Consider the following 22,342-nt stretch of genomic DNA (forward strand, 5'->3'; position numbering starts at 1 on the left):
ACTCCCTCATGTGCTCAGAGTAAGGGGATTTTAAGAGGGTGGGGCAGATGCTGGTTGTTAATAAACCTTAATATACATTTCAATGGCCCACCTGGGTGGGGTTGAATCTCCCATGGAGGGGCCACGACCTCTCCCCAGAGCCCTGGGAAGTAGTAAGATGGCCAATGTCCTGCGTGGCTGCATCTCAGCAAAAGCTCTGAGTGCCCTCCAAATCCCAAGTGTCCCCACACAGTTCCAGTCCAGTCGCCCTCCCTCTGCCAGAGCCCAAAGTAAGTGGCTGTGGCTATTTCAGCATCTATCCCGGCTCTGCACTATGGAGCCGCCTGGGAGTGTAACCTAGAGGGCATTGCTCACAGCTAAGGCAGCTGCTGTCTGTCAGCTCCCAGCCCCCCTTTCGTGCCTTCGCTATCCCACCAGGACAAGTCAGTGTCCCTGGTTATATGGTCCTCACAAGCTTCTTTTCTGTTGCTTTTCCCTGACAATTTGTCTTTATTTTAGTTGTAAGTCCAGTTTGGTCCTGGGAGACAGTCTTTGTAACTTCTATTCACTCTGCTGCCATTTTGGAATTCCACAATTGTTTTAAAAATAATAAAATAAATGTCTATAAGAACACACAGAATGATCTGAGCAAGTCTAAGACAGAAGGAAAGATTTTCTTGGTGATGAGACATTTAAGATGAGGCTCAAATGCCAACTGGGAGCATGGAGAAACTTTTTTCTCCCCCTCTCATTTCATAAAAGATAGAGCTGCAGGTGGGAAGGACTTCGGCCTGAATGAGATGGCCGAAACAGCTGATGCCGACAGCATGAGAGGAGAATGCTGCAGGAGGAGTAACCATCGTGGATTTAATCCTGCACTGCCTTTAGGCCTCAGCTTTTTCATCTACACAATGGAGCTAATGCTGATTGCCTGCATATCTGATAAGGCTGTCAAAAACCAGCTGAATGCTCAATATGTAAACCTGTGTGAATTTTAATGCTACATATAAACTGCTAGACAGTCACATTATATAATGGTACGTGCACATGCACAAGTTGTATAGTGAGAGAACAGGGCGTGATACAACTATGCAAAATCAAAATGTTTCTATGTGGGGCCCATGTTTGAGTTATATGGAACTTACTTAAATTTTTCACTGCCAGGGACTCAGGGAAGAGGAATCTTAACGTTTGTTCCACAACTCACAAGCTGATAGTATAACAAGACCTCGAGCAGTGTTCATTTCAGACCCAATTTGAGCCATTGAGTACATACCAATAAGAATGCCAACACTGATTACATTTGGAGAGACAGACGATCTGGACTGTGACAACCATTTAAGGTAAAAGGTGTTCTTTTTGGGTGCTAACCACAAGGGAAGATGTTTTTTGAAGTACCATGTTCTTAAAATATATTCTGTTTTCAGACTAATGTTCCTTTATAAAATATTTAAGGCATCTATAGGTATATTTTTTCTTTTTTATGACATTTATAGAAAGCTAATGTATTTGAGTTATTGTATTTTTTTAATTTAAAGAATGTGAAGTAAGATATTCATTTGAAATATTCTGATGTTCCATTAATCACATTTTTTGTCTGGTAGAAAATAAAAGTATAAGAAAATTGCTTTTCCAAAGATTGCTCCATGAGGTCATTCCCTGCCTTCCTAAATCAGGCTGACTGAATTGTGTAAGTGTCATTGGCTGTAAGAACTGCTCTGGGTTGTTTGCAGAAGAGAAAAAAAACATAAATATACCCTCTATTTACAACACATGATATTTTAGGTCCTGGCTGTTTGACCAAATGTGGAAAACATTTTTATAGCTGAAAATGTTCTAGGAGATCTTTGCCAAATATCCTACTATTCAAGACTAATTCATGGTCAGGGTCACACAGGAAGTGTCCCCTGTCCCCCTGACCCAGGTCAAAGCCCATGGAAAAGAAAGCATGCGCATGTGGAATGATAAGAGTTGGATAGGAGGTAGGGCAACAGCAACATCTTAGTATCATGTAGTTTACATTAGAACTCGAAAACTGAGGTTCGGAGAGTAAATATTATCCTTGAGTCAAAATGAGGTGACAAATATATTTTTATTGGGTTGTGGAAAGAAAATGTTAGAATTTGTTTTTATATATTTATCATGTTTTAAAGTGTCTTGTTTTCTGCATATTTTATAATATGTAGAATATGTTAGTACAGAAATCCTTATCTGTTATTTACAAGTAAATATACATAAATTGGTGATGCATTCGGACATATTTCACTGATGAGAGCCTGATGAAAAAAAGATTAGAAATCACAGATCTAGGCAAAGGGGAGTCCATTAATTATTTTAAATTTGAGATACTACTTTTATTATTATTTTTTTTTTGCAAATACTATACCATTTTATTTATTTTTAAAATTATTTTTATTAATTTGTTTTTGTTACAGATATTTCTCCTTTTTTCCCCATTGACACCCTCCTCCCTATCCCCCCCCCCCCCCCGCCCCATCTCCAGCTTTGGTGTCTATGTCCACTGGTTATGTGTACATGCATATAAGTTCTGTACCCTACCTCTATGTCTCTGGGTCAATTTTGTTCATCAGTTTGTTTAGTTCATTATATTCTACAAATAGATGAGATCATGTGATATTTGTCTTTCTTTGATTGGCTTGTTTTACTTAGAATAATACTCTCCAGGTCCTTCCATGTCATCTCAAGTGATAAGAGATCATTCTTTCTTACAGCTGCATGGTACTCCATCGTGTATATGTACCACAGCTTTTTTATTCACTCATCTACTGATGGACACTTGGGCTGTTTCCAGATCTTTGCTGTTGTAAATAGTGCTGCTGTGAACATAAGAATACATGTTTTTCCTGATTGGTGTTTCAGGCCTCTTAAAAATATGGAATGCTTCGTGAATTTGCGTGTCATCTTTGCACAGGGGCCATGCTGATCTTTTTGTGCTCACTTTGGCAGCACATATACTCAACTGAGACACTGCTTTTAGAAAGAAAAAAATAGAGGAGACAAAAGAGGGAAACAAAAGGGGTGGAGGAAGAAATAACAGGTGCAGATCACATATGAATACATGCGCAGAGACTGACGAGTGCTCGTATATCTGAACCAGCTGTAGACATGGGTTCTCAGCACAGGAACATCACAGGCATTGAATCAAGTTACTCTCTAAAGCGAGATCATGTCAGCTTGATTTTACCCCTAGAGGTGACATGGGCACTTCTGAAAGGTCATCTAAGTCGCGGGTGTGAAGTTGTTTTGTGAGCTCTTGTGTGTGGTTTCTGTTAATTTTTGAAGTTAATGGGTAATGCTAAGATCAACGCTCAGAAACACAGTGATAATATGTTAAAAGTGCTCATGAGAAATGACATCAAATTATTCAGAAATAAAGGTAGAGATGATAGTGGTAAGTATAATTATTAATACAAAATGGTGAGAATAATATTACCTGTAACTATGGGGTAAAAAAGGCTCAACAGAAAGAATAATGGTGAACACAGAACAATTTGAGGAAAATATGCTGAAAATGTAGGAAAAAATATTTCTGAGGGGATGAAGTTTTTTTTTTCTTTAAATTGTCAGATTTCAAAAATTATCCCTGTATGCATATCTATGAACAACATAAAAGAGCTGGGTGCATCCAGGACATATATTTCCCCCCAAAACATAAATGTCATGAGCAGAACGTGAACTTGAACCCAGTGAAGAGCGACCTATCTCACACCAGTGCCTGGCACTAGCAGGGTGTCAGAGGTGGGAGAGCAACTTAACCTGTCTGCGCCGAGGGCCATTCCTCTGTTAAGTGGGAATAATAAACTCAGATAAGAATATTTTAAATGACTCATGTGAAGTCCCTAACTTGTGGGTATATGGGAGGTCTTCAATAAGTAGAAGCTACTATTAAAAAATGTCTTCTAATCACTAATCATAATAATCAATTACCATAACAAAATATTTGGCGAAAGAATATTTAACCATACCTGGCACTTAGTAAGGCATGTGATGTTAGTCTTTTTCCTTTTTTTTACTTATTTATTAATTCAAGTAGGAAATACATGAAATACTGCTTCATAAGGGAAAAAGATTAATTATTACTCATTTGCTTAATCTCATAATAAATATTGTCCTTCATTTAATCTGTTTTTTTTTTTTTTTTTAATATTATATTCCTACCTGGAAAATATAGTCCTACTTATGCTACTAATTGCTATGATCTTTTTTAAATTTTTACTAGGGTGGTGTTTACAAAGATATACTAAAAACATGTTTAAACAAAGACAAACCTGTGCCTAGTGGAGTATCGTAAGCTCCCACTCATGGCTCTTACAGTGAGCACAGGTGACCAGAAAACACAGTGAGTAGAAAATAGACTTTTTAGTCATCACATAATTTCATGACTATCTACACTGAGAAAAACAGGAAACACATGGTGTTGTTAAATGTATGCAGAACCAGATTCATTTGGGGTAGTCAAGCATTCTGATGATAGATGAAGTTTTTCTTTTTTTTATCCTCACCCAAGGACATTTTCCCATTTTTTGTTCAGACAGGGTGGGAGGGAGAAAGAGAGAGAAATATCGACGTGAAAGGGACACATTGAGTGGCTGCCACACGCTCGACCAACCAGGGACAGGGATAAACTGCAACCCAGGTACATGCTCTTAGCGGGAACCAAACCCGGGTCTCTCTGGACCACAGGCTGATGCGCTAACCACTGAGCAAAACTGGCCAGGGTGAGATGAAGATGTTTGATGGTCAGTCTAGACTGATAGTCCATGCAGTTCTGACAGTAAACTGAAACCGTAGTAAGGTATATCAGATCAATCTTTAAAACCCCGACCTGCTTATTTCATCTTTTATTTTATCATGATACAATTTTGAATTATCTGGAATAAAAATATTTCAGTTATTTCTCTTTCAACTAAGCATTTGAATATGAAAGTTAATAAATTTCCTGGCGCTGACTCTGTGTACTCCATGTAGGAATTTGTATGTGAGCTTTTGTATGTGTGTGTTTCCCTTTTAGAGAAGCATGTGGATGTGTCGAAGGATACGCAGGTCAGTCTAGGCATACAGGTGTGGATGGGGTCACATAATGTCAAACATAACGGGCTTCTTCTAGGCTAGGGATACCTCACATTTGCTGAAGAGTTTCAAGTTGTATTAACTGTGTGTTTGGGGCGGAGTATGAAGCTGACTAGACATTAATTTTTTCAATACCCTGGTGCTTAAAAGGGCCTAGGTAGAAAAAAGTTATAAATATGCTTCAGAGTATTCAAATTAAAAGATGAGTTGAGTCAATTCTAAGGTTAATTTAGATTCTATAAGATAAGGGGTTGGTTTAAAAAAAAAAAAAAGCATTACTACCATGGGGTAGAGTTACAAACATGTGGTTTATAATACATGGAAAGGTTGCCTGCAGACGGAGTGTCCCCTAAGTAGGAGGCAGCTAACTGGAACCCCTTTCACTCACATTGATAGGCCTATCACCCCCATCTCTACCCCTCCAATTTTCTCGTTCTTCACCTCTTTCAGTGTGAGACAAAAGTAAACACCTGAGATGACTCCATCGTTGAGGTATCTGCATTCTTGTCCTAAGAGGAGGTTGTTGAGACATTTTTCTGGTGAGAAGGACACAGTTGGTCTTGAAACCTCAGAACCGAGATGAAAATAGTGGATGAAGTTACCTTCTTCAAAGCAAGAGGAACTCAGAGACAAAGAGCAAGCCCACTCCTGGCTGAGAAGTAGAGATCAGAAAACAAGAACGAACTCAAATTATTTCTAGGAAGAAGTAAGATTTAAAGCAGCCCACAGACAAGGCATACTTTTTGTTGAAAAAAAAAAAAAAAAAATGTCTGTGAGGTTTTTACTCCAGAGATAGTTAACAGAAGCCCTTCTCAAAGGCTTTTCTGTCATCGATAGGGAATGCCTTGTTAGTTAGTTTACTGCATATCTGACATGGAGTTTTATTGGCATATCTAGTATCATCTTATTAAGTAGTGTTATTAAATGAGTTGACAAGGACAAAATTAGAGAAATATAAGACTTATGAATTGGCTAAAATAATTTAGAGATTTGCTACTCAACGTGGGGTCTGTAGACCAGCAGAGTCAACACAACCTGGGAGCTTGTCAAAAGTGCAGAATCTCAGGACCTGTCACCAGATGTGTGAATCAGAATCCATACTTTCTTATGTGATTTATATGCATGTTCATTTTAAAAGCACCCATTCAGAGAGATTCTCCATCCTGTATGAACAAGTAGTGAGACTCTAGCAAGTCATGATGGCTTGGGCTGTCTTGAACCAGCCCAGCCAGTCAGACCTTTTGGATTCTGTCAGCTAAAAAAGTGACAAAATCCTGCCTCTGGAGTCTTGGCATTTGCTTTATTTGAACCTACTTAAGATGATAATGATGCTGACCTTAAACAAATGGACAGATATTTCTCCAGAAAATTGGGTTCATTCGGGAACAACAAAAAATGCAATTCGGGACAAGTGGTCCAATGACAAGCCACGTGCAAATCCCAAGGAACAAAGGAGAAGAAACACTTTCATAGAGAAGAGCAAGTTGGGAGAACTGATAGAAACCAAGACCTTCCTCAACTCAACATAGGTGCAAGAGCTCCCATAGTCTCTCCCAATTCTAATGTCCATGAAGTTTCTGGTCATTAGTTTTTACAATCCCAAATGAAAACTTAATTCAACAAATCACTGTTAGAGTGATGAAATACCCAAGGAGGCCTCAGTTTAATTGCTCCCCCAGAATAATTGCTAATAGTGGCCTATTTTACTGCGAAATGTATCTGCATTTGGATAATAAAGTACATGGTTGTATACATTATTACTTTTATACTTGCTTGTTATTAAATGGCTAGTTAATAAATGTATGCATGCTTATAAACAAACAAAAGCAAACAAAACAGACCTTCATGCAGTGTATGTGGACCGCACACACACACAGAAATCTTGGTAGCACTGAGGAAAGGAAGGAGATAAGCGCTCCCCGCACAGGGGCTGGCTGCCTGCGCATCTGTGCCCCCTAAAAGGGCAACTCAGATTGTTTTCTAAGAACAAGTGACAGCCCACCCCAGAGGAGCATTCCAGCCTCTGACTCTTGTAAGACAGATGCATGCGTCTGCTTCTGAAATGCCATTTCTTTCCAGATTCTTCTCTTTTTGACCCCAATGGGACTGTTGGACCAAATTTTATTCAGAGTTAAAGTTAAAGATGTGTGTGTTCCTTGCCTTCCACATTCTCCGAGGCGAGAAAGATTTGCCAACTGTTTAGCCCAACGTCCTTGTCAATAGAGAAGTTTTATTTCTTACCTTCTTTTTTTCCTCTTGAGATCCATGGCAGTCTCTCCCAGGGAGTCGCAACGCTTACGTAAAAAAAATAAAAGACACCTCTGTTTGCTTAAGAGTGAACATTGTCACCTGTGTCCTCCTATCTCATATCCTTTTTAGGTTTAATAAACCCTTTAGTAAAATTGTTATTATCTCTTAGCACTCCAAACACAGATTTCAAACAAACAAACAAACAAAAAATAGTTAAAACTACTCAAAACTAAAGACAACAGTTAAATAGAAAAAATCTCCCATATCGATCATCTGTAGTAAAACTCACATCGAAAGAGAATATTTGATATACTGCAATAAACATTTCCAGTTCAGTTGTCACAATATTGTCTAGAGAGGCAAACAAATAGCCAAATGATAGGCATATTTTTGTGATAGAAAGATTTCAGTTTTCCCCTGACAGTGCCAGAAAAAATAATAGCAAGGCTTTAGCAGAGCAAACTGTGCAAATGAGAATCAATATGAGCCCCGTTCCTGCTCCTGACTCACCCAGAAGCATGGATGGCAGCAATGATTCCCAACACGCTGTAACACCCTCCCTGCCGGGGCCGCCGCCTCCCGGTTCCCAATCAGCAAAGAGAATAAGATAAGAGCAATGGTTTTCACCTTTTTCATCTTGGGGCACACATAAACAAATTACTAAAATTCTGCAGCACACTAAAAAATATGTCTTTTGCCAGTCTGACAAAAAAGAGGTATAATTTGTATTCATTCACACCGGACAGCTATTGGTGTGTTGGCTGTTGTCATGTTTTAATTTGACAATGTAAGGGAAAAGAGGTCCGTGCCCCTGACTAGATAGTCAGGTATTTCATGTTTCAAAAGTCCATGTGGCACATGGGTTGAAAATCGCTGGATAAGGTGAAAAAACCAGATCACCACCTTGCTGTGTCCATAGAATTTTCTTTGAAATTAATTATTTAACTCTTGTACCTAGTTCATGTTTGTTTAGAAGTAACCATCTGCTTCTCTATAAAATATTGGAAATCAATTATAATAAAATCACTTTTGTACTACTGTAAACAGTATGCAGAGATTCAGGGAAAAACAGAAAGATAGGTGTTATCAGTAGGAAAGTGATCATTGTACTGAGAGGCAGAGCTGTCATTTGCTCAGTATGTTATGCTCTGTGCTTCCTGGCAGCCAGAGCAAAAAGGGAAAGAGTGCGAGAGAAGAAGGGAGGGGAGAAGAGAAGGTGGGAAGGAAGGAAGAAGATAAATTACAGTCACTGTTACATGACATGACAGCTTGCAGAAAGTGCTACAAAGCAGTGTTGTGTAAACAGGCGGCGGTGCTAATCCGATCAGTGTCTCCCCACAGCCTCAGCCCACTCGTCAACATCGCCCTACAGAAGTCAACTTTATGTTAGAGCATATGTATTGCCAGAAATATCTCCCTGCTTCACATATTTCACTTTATGGCTCATTACTCACATTTCCTCTTAAATGCAGTAGTTTTAACAGTTGTCTCTACTTTCTATCAAAGTACCCTAAAAATCCTGTAATGATGTTTTGTAGCTCGCTCCCTCCTTTCTTTCCACACATTGTGATAAGCTCTGCGACAGTGAGGGACAGTGTCAGCCTTGACAGACTCCGGAGCAAGCATTTGCAGACCGTTATTTTATTCAGTGATTGAAGCAGCCGCCAGAAACTGAAGGAATTTACTTTCCCTAAATAATACATTTTCACTGAATATGGTGTTTTATCCTACAGTCTGTCACTCACAAACTACCTCTTTCGTTGCTGTTTTTTTTTTCTTAAAGGAAAAAACACTTTCTTATTTTCTATTCTAAAATTCACTATTAAGAAACAAAATCAACAGAGAATACTGGGCACCATCCTTCTTTTTGATGAGGGGTTTGGTGATAGACATTAATGTTAACATTATGATAAACCCACCAAACATTTTCATGTCTTTAATCCCAGAAGATGAAAGTGCTTTACAAACGTTAAGCAAATATTGCAGAGGTCATCGGGGCTCCTTCTGCACCGCTGCTTCAGAAAAATGTCTCAACGCTTGTTCGCAAGTCATTAAGATTGCACTGGTTGGCGAAAAAGAACAGAAATCCCTCACTCAGAGGTTTCAATATTACTTGTTCTCAGAAGGGTAGAATATCTCATAAAGTGTTTGAGCTTCTTATTTTTCAAGTTAATTCATTGAAATGGTAAAATTGGTGGATTAAGCCATTTTTCTCCTCAGCATTTGTTCTGGTGGAACTTGAAGGGCTGGCTGTCAACCAGGAGGCTCTGGTAGAAATTGTGCTAAGAGCTAGCTTTTCCCTCTGTTAATTATATGAGTGTTAGAATGTTCATTCCAGGAAAGAATAATTTTCACAGAAGGGGACAGAGATTTTTTTTTAAAGAAAATTCTATAACATTTGCTCATAGTAATAACTACAATTTGCAACTGTAATTCTTGTTATTTAGTCACATGCAAAAGGGCAGAGCAGTGAGCTGGTCTGTGGGATCAGAAATATCTGTTTGAATTCTTACTCTTTCCTTGCTAGTTCTGTTGCCTTGGAGAGTTACTTAATTATTCTGAATTTGTTTTCTCATCTGGAAAATGGCAAATGCTACTTAGTATCATTTTTCTGCCATACTAAAAAGGGCATGTGTCTTGGATGCTGGAAGAGCTTTGCCCTCTGCCTAAATGCAGGGAGGCATTTCTCTCTTATTTTTAGTTAAATTTATTGGGGTGACATCAGTTCACAAAATTATACAGGTTTCAAGTGTGTAACTGAACAAAACATCATCTGCACACTGCATCGTGCACCCATCACCCCAACCAAAGTCTCTTTCTATCCCCATTTATCCCCCCTTTGCCCCCCTCTACCTCCCCCCACCCCCTTTCCCTTCCCCTCTGGCTGTCACCACACTGTTGTCTGTGCCTATGTGTTCTATATGTGACATATATTTTTTTACTTAATCCCTATACCTAACTCCAAAATTTTAGATGAATTAAACTAGAAAATGTGGATGAAAAGCTTAACATACTGTCCGTGGCATGTAGTGAGTATTGAAATACTTGTTTCTTTCCCCAGTTTTTCCCTCAAAAAATGGTATTAATTCCTGCTTCCTGCTCTTTCTACCACAGCACTTTACTAAAACTAATTTAACCAGCTCAGTGTTAGTTCCTGACACAAAGGCTGTATCATTCCTCAGACTTCTTTTGATTGTGTGTGTGTGTGTGTGTGTGTGTGTGTGTGTGTGTATAGTGTGATGTCTTGCCTCCATTCAGCTCTGTTTTCAGAGATTCCTGACGTAGGGCTGTGGAGGAGAAACACAAAAGTAAAATTTCAATTTGTAACAAAAAAAATGTGACAGATTTTTTTTTTTTTTTGGCGGTTCCTCAGTGTCATACATCAAAATGTTACTTGGTATGTTTTTAAAAGAAACGGACTTTTTTCCCCCTTTCATAAACAAGTTAAAAAAGTCTGTTCCTTGGAATCTGCCAGTGATGGGGACCTTTTCCCATCACTAGGAAGACCATAGAATTATTGGACAGATCTAACTGTTAAACAAACAAACAAACAAAGACAATTTTTGGAGTGGGCCAAGACTGCTGCTTCAGAAAGGAGAGTCATCAGCCCTTACAGAGAAGCAGTGGGGTTAGGACAAGTGTTCGAAGAGCTGTCCCTTTGCGGAGGCATTGAGACAGACAGCCCTCTCCCACTTGCCTTCTTTGGAATAAACATGTATTTTTATGTTTTCTAAATTGAGTGTCACTTTGGATGATTCATTTTTCTTCTCAGTCTGGCTTTACTGACTTTAAGACCTTGGGAACTTTTACTAAGTTTCTTACTGATTCCATTTCTACTTATATAAAAAGTCAGATAATCAAGTTGTATGTAGGCCATAGGAGATGTCCAATCAATGGTCGTACATATACATATATGCCAACAGAACTAAGGTCGTTATCTTCTTTAATTCTGAAAGAAGCTTTAAGACTAGATCATCTAATTCCCAATTTTCTGTTTGGAAATTAGAGAGCTTAATTAATTCAAACAGGGGCGCAGAGGTAATCTGTTGGTGGAGCCAGGGTTTGGAACCAGGTCCACCATCACCTTTCATGCTGTGCAATGGAGAGTGAGTTGCACAGTGAGGGAGATGGCAGGACGGTGTGCTCTGAAGGCTCTAGTCTGGTTTGCACCCCCTCCCCAGCTTCGGGAAGGTTCCAGACTTTTTCTATGATGTCCGTGTACAACAATGAGGAGGGATATTAAACATAAAAGAGAGACAGCATACACACCTATCTGTTAATTTACTCCTGCTATTTTTCATTCTTCATTACAACTGTTGAGATTATTTTGGATCCTGGCCCTGTTGTTGATTTGAAATTAACATGTGTGTGTCTTTCATAGCTTGTTCCAAGTCTTTGATCAAGACAGAGCCGAAGAGGCCTCCTGAGGAGAGACCCCGAGTGGAATCTATTACAAAGCACTATTGAATTTGGTTCTCAGTGAGCTGTAAGGTGTGGTATCCATATTTATAGTATATTTTAGAAACCCATTTATTAATCTGGCTCACAAACTTGTAATGGACATTTTTGCTGGTTGAAATAAAGGCACATTGTCTGGCCAGTGTGGCTCAGTGGTTGAGTGTCAACCCATACACCAAGAGGTCGCTGGTTCAATTCCGGGTCAGGGCACATGCCCAGGTTGTGGGCCTGATCCCCAGTGGGGGGCATGCAGGAGGTGGCCATTTGATGTTCTCTCTCATCAATGTTTCTATCTCTTTCTTCCTTTCACTTTCTCTCTCTCTAAAAAAAATCAATAAAGGAAAAAAAATAAAATAAAAAATAAAGGCACGTTGCATACATGTCATTGACTTGTTTGAAATCTCTTTCTCAGAGAAAAGAATGTTGGTAACCAATATTTGGAAACAGAGAGGTCCAGAACATCTGGTGTATGTGTTCATTTTACCCCTGGTGCTCAGCATAGCATCTCACACACGTAGTTGCTTGATTAATATTTGTGAAATAAGTTAGGTTTACCAAGCCACACATTTAGTTGCTATCGTCAGTATGTAATGAATTGCCCTTTTTTTCTGTTTTCATCTTAGTGTTTGCTATATGGACTTCATCATCAAATATGCAGTGCCCAAGAGCATGCAGCAGCCAACTCATTAACAGGAGATTCCTGAAAAAATGGTACTATAACTGAAGTCTAGTTGAGGCCAGAGTAGAGCTGGAATTTGACACTTTGCCCTGAGATCACCTGTCTTTTGCTCCCACTAAACTAAATCTGAGTTATGAGTCCTGGCCTCTTTGGAGAAGTAATCTCTGGCATGCCAGTTGTTTAACATACAGTCTGTCTATCAGTCCTCTAGATTTTACACTGAGATGTGTACTATTTCTGACTGACTGACACAGATAAATAAAATAAAGCTCTAATAATTTTTTTTAAGTTCTCTTATGTTTTGTTTCTAGACTTTGCAGGAGTTTTGAAAGGCTTTGAAAGCTGAAGATGAAAAATGAATAAAATTAATTTTTTCATTAGTCAAGTTTTCCTAAGCTTGGAAGTATCTGCATAGATGGGTTAGGAGAGGGGAATTTCAGTTAAAATAAAGAATTAGAAAATAAGATTTAGGTAATTAGTAAGTACAGCCCCTACTCACAAAGGAAGAGGTGGCCATTAAAAAAAAAAAAAAAAATGAAGTGAAAATGCCCAGGAATTATTATCATAATTTACAAGAGAAATCCCTTCTTGGTATCAGTATCCAGATAATATGGTTTTAAAAGAAAATAAAAACAAAATATACATGTCTCAAGTGTTTCTTTTGCCTTTACAAAATAAAATTTCTTGTCATGAAATTACTATTTTATTAAAAGACATATTTCCAGTAGTCTGCATTTTTACTATTTTAAGAGTATTATGTTTTGCACTATTTTCTCCATTGTTCAGTATAAGAACAATTGCATGAATGATGGTCAGACTTTTATGGGGTGATCACACTTTATACATTGATATGCATTCTACTGATATAAGCATAATTTTATGAAAACATTTCAAAATACTCTGATATGTATACTTTTTTTTTTTTTTTTTATCCTCACCCGAGGACATCTTTCCATTTTTTGTTCAGACAGAGCGGGAGGGAGAGAGAGGAAGAGAGAGAGGGAGAAACATCAAAGTGAAGGGACACATCGAGTGGCTGCCACCCGCACGACCAACCAGGGCCGGGGACAAACTGCAACTGAGGTATGTGCCCTTAGCGGGAACCGAACCCGGGCCTCTCTGTACCACAGGCCAACGCTCCAACCGCTGAGCCAAACCGGCCAGGACTGATATGTATACTTTTTAAACACACTGTTCCTAGAGGTACTGTTTTAAATGGGTGTTACCTAGTGCTTAGTACAATGTCTATCAGATGGATAGATGGATGGACAGAATGAGATAAAGATATATACTTTTTTTTTTAAGGAAAATCACGGTCAGAGAAATGAATGCTGGAGAAATACTAGCAAGGTGGCGGGAACTTTATTATGCATGTCTTTTGGTTAACTGAGCATGCAGAGTGGGAAAGGAGCATCTTACTGGTTAATTCATTAATGGAAACATCTTTCAAATCACTGATAACTACTCTGAGTTCAATGAAAGTTTGCTTTGAAAGTATTTTCTTATGTGCTAGTAGTTAACTAGAACTGGTATACATAGATGATTCAGTTCGATGACATGAGAGTTTTACAATAAAATGATCATCGCCTTTCTTATTTCTGGTCTTTTGAGATGTAGATATTGCATACTTATGCAAAATGTGATATATAATTGTTATAAAATACTGCGTTGAAATTAGGCTGATTTTTCTATTTGATTTAAAATGTCATGTAGTAAAGGTTATTTTCACTCACTAAGATTAAATGAAAGTGGCCATATGTTAGAACAATGTTTCGAATTGAAAGTATACTTAGCTGAAAATTGTCAACAAACTCAGAAATAATTCCCTCCAAAAAAAGTAGTTCTCTTATATATGTGTCATAGCATCTTCTCTCAATTAAGATGTCATTATATTACATTCATGGATGACACTTCATTATAACAAATCTGATCTTGAAAACATTCTACATTTATACGAAGAATGATTTTAAATCCTTCCACGTACAAATTTGTTGGCATTTTGATATTAAAATGTGTAAAATTTGTCAATACTCCAGAAATGGAACATCACCAAAGAGGATTATTGGTGTACCAAAATAATAATGTAACCATTAAGAGAATAAAATTTTCTAATTGCAATTACATGCCCTAATTTTAAGGGGGTATTGTTTACAATAATTTGGCAGATTTGGTCCCTATTTCTTTCAGGAATTCATTTCTTCATTATGCCTCAAAACGATTTATGGTGCATTTATGTTGGTGAAGATAATTTGCTTATATTATTGTGAATGAAAATCAGTAATTACATACAATCCCATTTTCTGCAGACATAAAGTTAATTCATTGTAGTAATTTTATAGAGAATATTAGCTGTGTTAGTTATGAAAATGTAACTGTGAATGCCCCCATTGCAACTGAATTTCTATAGACTTGTTGAAAAAAAAAAGAAAAAAAGAAATGCAAACCTAATACAAACAGTTTCATAGATGATTTTATGACAAGCCTGCAGGTCACTTTACCCCAACAGTAGCGTTTGGGCAATATTGGAACTGAGTTTGGAAAATGGCAAAATGACGGCACAGTGAATGGAAGCTACACAGACCATCTCCCAGGACCAAACTGGAATTAAAATGAAAAAAAGACAAATCCTCAGGAAAAGGCAACAGAAAAGCAGCTTGGAAGACCACATAACCAGGGACACTGACTCAATCCCAGTAGGTTTGTGGAGATGCAAGGGGGGGGGGGGCTAGAAGCCCACGGTAGGCAGTGGACTTAGCAGGGAGCAAGTTAAACTCCCAAGTGGCTCCACAGCGCAGCCGGGACAGATGCTGAAATAGCCACAACCACTCACCTTGGGCTCTGGCAGAGGGAGGGCAGACTGGACTGGAACTGTGGGGGGACACTCGGGATTTAGAGGGTGCTCAGAGCTTTTGCTGAGTTGCCTCCACACAGGATGGTAGTCATCTTACTCCTTCCCAGGGCTCAGGGGAGAGGCCCCAGCCTGTACCTCAGAGTTTCACACCCCCCCATGGCCATTGAAATACAAATTGAGGCCCATTAACAACCAGGATCTGCCCCACCCTTGGGAAATCCCCTTACCCCAAGCACCTGAGAGAGTTTTTCATTCAACTGAGAACCCAAGGCTCCTCAGGTAACTGCTACTGATAGCCTCTAGGAAAAAAGCTAGAAGATAACTGTACCATCCCTGGCTAGCAACTCTAATCAAGAAAGTAAGACTTGACAATGGTGTTTAACGTGGGCCCTTCCGGGCTCATCCAAACCCAGGAGAGGGAGCCAAAAACAGCAGAGCACCAACACCCACAGGGAAAATTTGGCAGCCTCCAAAGCCCACTGTGATAGCCCAAATGGTGAAACACAGAAACAAAAGCCAAATAAAAGAACAAGAGACCTCTACTGAAGATGAGATAAATGAGGTGCAGTTAGGCAAGTTAACAGAACTAGAATTCAGAGCAATGATCTAAAGGAAGCTCAACAGCATGTGTAAGAACATGGGCACCTTGAGTAAAGACATAGAAATGTTGAAAATCAACCAGTTGGATATAAAAAAAACACCAAGAAGAAATGAAGAATGACATATCAGAAATAAAGAACACATTGGAAAGTCTAAATCGCAGAGTAGTGGAAGCTGAGGACTGGATTAGTGAATTAGAAGACAGGGTAGAAAAAAATCAACCAATCAGAAAACCAAAAGGGAAAAAAAACAAAAAATAGGAAGACAGCTTAAGAGAACTGTGGGACAACTGGAAACATAATAACATTCGCATCATAGGAGTTCCCGAATAATAAGAAAGTGAGCAAGGGTCAGATAATATATTTGAAGAAATAGTGACAGAAAACTCTGATTTGGTAAAGAAAGAAGGCATTCAAGTTCAAAAAGCACAGAGAGCCCCAAGTAAGAAGAACCCAAACAGGCCCACAACAAGACACATAGTAATTAAAATGCCAAAAATTAAAGACAAATAGAGAATCCTCAAAGCAGCAAGAGATAAGAAATAGGTTACCTACAAAGGAAACCCCATGAGGCTCTGAGCTGACTTCCAAACAGAAACACTACAGGCCAGAAACGAATGGCATGAGGTAATCAAGGTCATGAAAAACAAGGATCTGAATCCAACACTACTCTACCCAGCAAGGCTATCATTCAAAATAGAAGGTCAAATAAATAGCTTCCAAGACAAGAAAGGGCTAAGGGAAAACATTAGCACCAAACCAGCACTGCAAGAAAAGCTAAAAGGACTGCTGTAATTAGCAGTAGAAATGGGAAGAAAAATGTAACCAAACTAAACAAAAATGGCAATAAATAAATACATATCAATAATCACTGTAAATGTAAATGGATTGAATGCTCCAATAAAAAGTTACAGAGTAGCTGATTGGAGAAAAAAAGCATGATTTTTCTATATGTTGTTTACAAGAGACCCACCTCACAACAAAAGACTCACATAGGTTGAAAGTGAAAGGATAAAAAAAAAATCTCCCAAGCAAACAGAAAGGAAAAAAAAGCTGGGCTAGCAATACTCATATTTGATCAAATAGATTTCAAAATGAAGACCATAACTAGAGACAAAGAAGGCCACTACATAATATTGAAAGGATCTATCCAACAAGAAGATATAACCTTGATAAACAAATATGCACCCAATATAGGAGCACCAAAATATATTTAAAATCTTCTGGAGGACTGCAAAGCAGAAATCGATAGCAATACCTTTATAGCAGGGGATTTCAACACCTTGCTGACATCACTGGATAGATCCTCTAGTCAAAATACTAGCAAGGAAACAGAGACTCTAAATGAGACACTAGACCAAATGGATTTAATAGATATCCACAGAGAATTACATCCCAAAACTACAGAATTCACATTCTTCTCAAGTGCACATGGGATATTCTCAAAGATAGACCACATGTTAGGGCACAAACCAAGTCTCTACAAGTTCAAGAAGATTGAAATCATATCAAGCATCTTCTCAGATCACAGTGGCATGAAACTAGAAATCAATTGCAACAAGAACATGCAAAGACATTTGAACACATGGAAGCTAAATAGCATGTTATTAAACAACAAATGGGTTACCGAGGAGATCAAGGAGGAAATTTAAAAAATTCCTGGAAACCAATGAAAATGAACACACAACACAAAATCTATGGGATGCAGTGAAATCAGTTCTGAGAGAGAAGTTCATAGCACTACAGGCTTACCTCAAGAATCAAAAAAATTTCTAATTCACTACCTAACCTCACAACTTAAAGAACTAGAAAGAAAACAAAAAGAAAACCCCAGAGCAAGTAGAAGGAAGGAAACGGTAAAGATCAGAGCATAGCCCTGGCCGATTTTGCTCAGTGGTTAGAGCATCGGCCTGCGGTCCGGAGAGACCCGGGTTCGGTTCCCGCTAAGGGCACGAGACCCGGGTTCGGTTCCCGCTAAGGGCACGTACTTCGGTTGCAGTTTGTCCCCGGCCCTGGTTGGTCGTGCGGGTGGCAGCCACTCGATGTGTCCCTTTCACATCGATGTTTCTCTCTCTCTCTCTCTTCCTCTCTCTCCCTCCCACTCTATCTGTACAAAAAATGGAAAAATGTCCTCGAGTGAGGAAAAAAAAAAAAAAAGATTAGAGCATAAATAAATGTCATAGAGTCCAAAAAAACAATTCAAAGAATCAATGAAACAAAGAGCTGGTTTCTCAAAAAGATAAACAAGATTGATGGACCCTTAGCTAGACTCACCAAGAAACAAAGAGAGAGAACCCAAATACAGAAAATCAGAAATGAAAGAGGAGAAGTAACAACTGACACCACAGAAATACAAAAGATCGTTAACAACTACTATGAACAATTATGTGGCAACAAATTCGACAATCTAAGTGAAATGGACAAATTTCTTGAAACACACAGTCTCCCAAAACTGGACCAGGAAGAGATAGAAAACTTGAATGGACCAATAACAACTAGGAAATTGAAAATGTAGTCAAGACTCCTTCAGGAAACAAAAGCCCAGGCCCGGATGGCTTCACAGGGGAGTTTTACCAAAGATTCAAAAAAGAACTAACACCCATTCTCCTCAAACTATTTCAAAAAATTCAAGAAAAAGAAAGCCTTCCAAACTCGTTTTATGAAGCCAGCATAATTCTAATTCTAAAACCACAGAGAGACATTACAAAGAAAGAAAACTACAGGCCAATATCTCTGATGAAAATAGATGCCAATATCCTGAACAAAATACTAGCAAATCAGATCCAGCAATGTATCAAAAACATTATTCACGATGACCAAGTGGGTCATGACCAAGATTCTTCCCAGGGATGTAAGGCTGGTGCAATATTCCCAAATCAATAAATGTGATGCACCACATAAACAAAATGAAAGATAAAAATCATATGATCATATCAATAGACACTGAAAAAGCATTTGACAAAATCCAGCATCCATTTCTGATAATAACTCTTCAGCAATGTGAGAATAGAGGGATCATATCTCGACGTAATAAAGGCCATATATGAAAGATCTACAGCCAACTCAATGGGCAAAAACTACAAGCATTTCCCTTAAGAACAGGAACAAGACAAGGATGCCCACTTTCGCCACTCTTATTTAACATAGTACTGGAAGTCGTGGGCACAGCAATCAGACAGGAAGAACAAATGAAACGGATCCAAATTGGAAAGGAGGAAGTGAAATTGTCGTTATTCACAGATGACATGATACTATACGTAGAAAACCCCAAAGACTCCATCAAAAATTTCCTAGACTTAATAAAAGAATTTGGCAAAGTAGCCGGATACAAAATTAACGTCAAGAAATCGACGTCATTCTTATATACCAATGATGAACTCACAGTAAGAGAAACTAAGAAAACAATCCCATTCACCATTGCAACAAAAAAAAATTAAGATACCTAGGAATAAACTTAACCAAAGAAATAAAAGACCTATTTGCAGAAAACTACAGGTCATTGAAAAAATAAATAGAGGAAGATATAAAAAAGTGGAACCACATACCTTGTTCATGGATTGGAAGAATTAACATCATTAAAATGTCCATACTACCCAAAGCAATCTATAGATTCAATGCAATCCCCATCAAAATACCAATGACATACTTCACAGAACGAGGAGAAATACTTCAAAAGTTCATATGGAACCAAAAATGACCTCAAATAGCCACAGCAATCTTGAAAAAGAAGAACAAAGTTGGAGAGATCACAATACCAGATTTCAGGTTATACTACAAAGCTACTATAATCAAAACATCCTGGTACTGGCACAAGAACAGGCACATAGACCAGTGGAACAGAACAGAAATGAACCCAAGGCAATATGCTCAATTAATATTTGACAAAGGTGGCAAGAGCACACAGTGGAGTAAAGACAGCCTCTTTAATAAATGGTGCTGGGAAAATTGGACAGCTACATGCAAAAAACTTAAACTGGACCATCAACTTACACCATACACAAAAATAAACTCAAAATGGATAAAAGACTTAAATGTGACTCATGAATCTATGAGGATCCTAGAAGAAAATGTAGGCAACAAAATTTTAGACATCATACACAGCAGAATTTTCACTGAGACATTTTTTAAGGCAACAGAAACAAAGGAGAAAATGAACACATGGGACTACATCAAACTCAAAAGCTTCTGCACAGCAAAAGATACAATCATCAAAATGGAAAGGCAACCCACTGCACGGGAGAGCATAATTCCAATGATATATTAGATAAGGGGTTAATTTCCAATATATATAGAGTGCTCATACAACTCAACAAAAGGAAGACAAAGAACCCAACTAAAAAATGGGCAGAGGAACTAAAGAGACACTTCTCCAAACAGGACATACAAATGGCTGAGAGTCATATGAAGAAATGCTCAACATCACTAATCATCAGAGAGATGCAAATTAAAATAACAATGAGGTATCATCTCATACCTGTCAGAATGGATGCTATCAACAAATCATCAAGCTACAAGTGTTGGTGAGGGTATGGAGAAAAGGGGACTCTAGTACCTTGCTGTTGGGAATGCAGACTGATGCAGCCACTATGAAAAGCAGTATGGTGTTACCTCAAAAATTAAAAATTGAACTTCCATTTGACCCAGTGATCCCACTTTTAGGAATACACCCTAAGAAGCCTGAAACACCAATCAGAAAGAATATATGTACCCCCATGTTTGTAGCAGCACTACTTACAATAGCTAAGATCTGGAAACAACCCAAATGTCCATCAGTAGATGAATGGGTAAAAAAGCAGTGGCACATATACACAATGGAGTACTATGCAGCTGTAAGAAATAAAGAAAGATCTCTTATAATTTGAGATGACATGGAGGGAACTTGAGAGTATTATCCTAAGCGAAACAAGCCAAGCAGAGAAAGTCAAATATCACATCATCTCCCTTATTTGTGCTATATAATGAACATAACAGTCTGAGAAATGGGGTAGTCCCAGAGATGTGGAAGTGGTGTACAAACTGACAATCCCCAGAAGAGGGGGTGGTGCAGAGAGATAAACCACAGAACTTATTATATGTATGCATGAACAATGGACATGGACAACAAAACTGTGGACAGGGTGTGGAGGGTTGGGGAGGGGAGAGTCAGTGGGGGGAAAAGGAGAAACATCTGTAACAAAAATAAATTAATTAAATTAATTTTTAAAAAAGAAGAACTGAGTTTGAATGCCAACTTTTTTATTTCTTTTCTACGTGACTTTGGAAAAGTCACATGGCTTGTTCATCTATTAATTTTATCACTTGCAATATGGGGAAAATTGTAACTTATCTCATAGCATTGTTAATAAGTTGAAGTAGGAAGCTACAGGTATAATTTTAAGTACAATATTCACAGTAGAATTTTCATAGTTCATAGATGTCATTATGTGGTTAAGGACGTCCCCCCCATTTTTTTGCTACTTTGCTATATTTTATCATAAATGTGGGTTAAATTTTGTCAAATGCTTTTTCTGAATTTATTGGCACATCATATCAATGTATCCTTTGCTTTGTTAATGTGGTGAATTATACTGATTGATTTGCAAATGTAAATCAGATTACCATTTAGGGATAAACCCAACATGGGCATAATATAATTTTCTTTTTATATTTTGTTGGATTCAACTTGCTAATATTTGTTAACTGTGATTGAGGTTATTAGTTTAGAATTGTATCTGCTTGTTATATCTTTGTCTTGTTTTCCTGTCAGGCTTATGTTGAGCTCACTGAGTCCAATAGAATGAGTTCCTTCCTCCACTATTTTTTTAGTTTGTTTAAGCTTGACACTTTTTCTTCCATTAGCGTTTTCTAGGCTTTGACAGTGAAGCCATTTGCACCTGAAGTTTATCAATTTTAAAAAATGAGTATCCTTAAAATATATACTTATTATGTATTTCTTCTTATATAAGTCATTTAATTTGCACTTTCAATCAATGTGTCCTTTTTATATGACTTGTCAAATTTTTAGGCATCAAGTTTTTGTAATTATAGTTTCAGTATTGATGCTACATTCTTCTTTTCTGATACTGTGTTTTTCTTTTTCTTTTTCTCTTAGTCTAGTTATGAATTAATTCAGGTTGTTTTATTTTATTTCGTGGGGATGGGGAAAAGAGGTAATATTTCCATGCCACTAATGTTCAGGTTTAATGATTTTTCTTTATTATTTGTCTGTTTTTATTCCCTTTATTTTCTTTTTAATTTTTATTGTTTGTTTTTGTTTTTGGTCTAGTTAATTTTAATAGTTAATTTTTACCAGCTTTTGTGGTTAACAATTTGAGTAATTGATATCAGACATTTTCTAATATAGGCAACTGAAGCTGTCTTTTTTTCTTTGTAAATTAACTACTATAGTGGTATCCCATATTCTTTTTTTAAAGTAAAGATTACATTTCTTTTTTT

The 22,342-nt window shown here is 37.9% G+C and overlaps 1 pseudogene; it reads right to left on the minus strand.

Moving 5' to 3' along the window:
- Positions 1-2,866: 2,866 nt before the first annotated feature.
- On the minus strand, positions 2,867-2,932 carry LOC118641117 (annotated as a pseudogene).
- Between the last annotated feature and the right edge of the window lie 19,410 nt (positions 2,933-22,342).

Source organism: Molossus molossus, unplaced genomic scaffold, assembly GCF_014108415.1.
Source record: "Molossus molossus isolate mMolMol1 unplaced genomic scaffold, mMolMol1.p scaffold_m16_p_25, whole genome shotgun sequence".
NCBI lineage: Eukaryota > Metazoa > Chordata > Mammalia > Chiroptera > Molossidae > Molossus > Molossus molossus.